Here is a 2,218-nt window from a genome sequence, read left to right as displayed (position 1 = left end):
ATCAGTTGCAATCAATCAATTAATTAATTAAAAAAGATGAGAATGAATTAACACAAAAGGAATAAGAAGACATGAATAATTCTAGGCGAATCTATTATTTTAAATTTATCTTGGCTTTTTTGTTGTCAGAAGATAAACCAAGATGTAATCGCTGATGCAAAAGAAGTGAAACAAATGATTGGTAAAGATATCGAGAAAAGAAAATACTTTTTCTTTTTAGGAATCCTGAATTGTATAGACGGCAAAGTTAATGGGATGCTGTAAACAGTGGGTGTTATGACAAGTTATACTGTAGTTAAAGTTAGCTGCTACTTTTTTAAGTAATATAAGTTATTTGAAATTACAAACTATGAGATGTTAAACTAATGAAATTGCAAGAAATAGGTAAGTAATTTTTGGGACAATGATAAGTTTGACATACAAGAGGTTGACATACTATGACAGGAAATTTTGGTGAATAGCAGATAGAATGAAGTCAGTCTTTCTTAAGTAGAATTTGGTTATTTTAACATGAAAGGAATGAAATTAAAGTTTCTTTTCATTTAATGATAAATTTAAAAAATAAGGTCAAACTTCCCATTTAATTCTTAACTAATAGAGAGAATGAAGTTAAACTTTTCTTTTTGTTCATGAAGTGATAAAGAGAATAAGGTCAAACTTTGCTTTTAGTTTATGGCTAGTAGAGACGATAAGGTCAAACTTTTTGTATGTTTCATTGCTAATCAGATTACTCATGTTTTAAATAACATGAAGTCAGGCCTCATCTGATCGAATCTGATCGAATGCTCATTTCTTGATACAGTTTACATCTATGTTTCCTAATCAATTCATTTCAATCAATCAATCAATGTAAAATAAATTTCTTTTGATATTTTTGCATTCACTTATTCATACTGATAAAATTAAAACCATTAATGCATTCGATATCATTGTCTTTGAAATTGATTACTTGAGAAGGTTGATTACTTATAGTATTTCTGAAGTTTGAAACTATCAACGGTTTTCTTTTAGTTTAAAGTTTAGGTAGGTTTAAACTTTAAGATGTAAGTTTAAGTTTAAAACTTTTAGTTAGTTACATATGTAGAAAGCAAAGGATATGAAAAAAATGATAAGATGGAGAAAATTTATCACTCTCAGATAATATCAAAAAATAAATATTTTTAATGTTAAACAACATTTCAATTTCAAAATACTTCAAATTTATACTTATATTTCATAAAATTTGGTTTACCATTCAGTATTTGAGTAATTGTAATAATGATAAACAGATTAATAATAATAATTAGCAGAAATAAACTATTAATGATAAATTGAACAAATAATTAAAATAAATGAAAGTTTTGAAACTTGATAATTAATTTTTAGCCATAATGTTTTTGTTACAATAGGAACTGTGATAACTTTGATTATTTCTTTAATAATGTTAACTTTTACCAATAAAACAATTGAATTATTCTTTGAAGATAAAAGGGAAATGCAGGATGATGAATATCGGACAAAATATTCCGCCGCACAAAAGATGCAATTGTTGAAATCACAACAAGCAAAATTGGAAATTCGTGCAATGCCTGCACATTCCCAACTAAAACTTAAAGTAATCAAATATCAAATCTATTTATCCAGGAATTCAATTACTAAATTTCAATTCCAATTTTTGCATTAATGAATTATTTACAATTGAAGGATAAGAAAGCGAAAAAGAGGCGAAAGAAGACAATAACAACGAGTATGCATGAGAAAATTTATTATTTTCAATAAGTTCTAACCTTTATATTTCAAATTTTTATATATAAATTTTATTTTCAATTACTAATTTCCCTATTCAACCATTGAATTCATTCTTTTCTCCCTCTATTGCCTTCTCTTTGCCCTGCACAACTCTTCTGCAAGATATATTTACTCTTTTTTTTGCAGAGAAATCTCGAAAAGTAAAGTTATCATTGGATGCCGCTGATTGTAATCATTTTATTTGAATATTTTTGTTAATAAGTTTTATCATTATTATTCGGAATTGCTTATCATTTAATAGCGTTAAAGTTACCGTAGTTTTATTGTTATTACTATTGTCATTATTACCATCATTAATATTAATATTATTATTAATATTATTATTATTATTATTATTATTATTATTATTATTATTATTATTATTATTATTATTATTATTATTATTATTATTATTATTATTATTATTATTATTATTATTATTATTATTATT

This window comes from Loa loa (genome assembly GCF_000183805.2).
Source record: "Loa loa unplaced genomic scaffold supercont3.258, whole genome shotgun sequence".
Lineage (NCBI taxonomy): Eukaryota > Metazoa > Nematoda > Chromadorea > Rhabditida > Onchocercidae > Loa > Loa loa.
Note: the sequence above shows the minus strand (reverse complement) of the source record.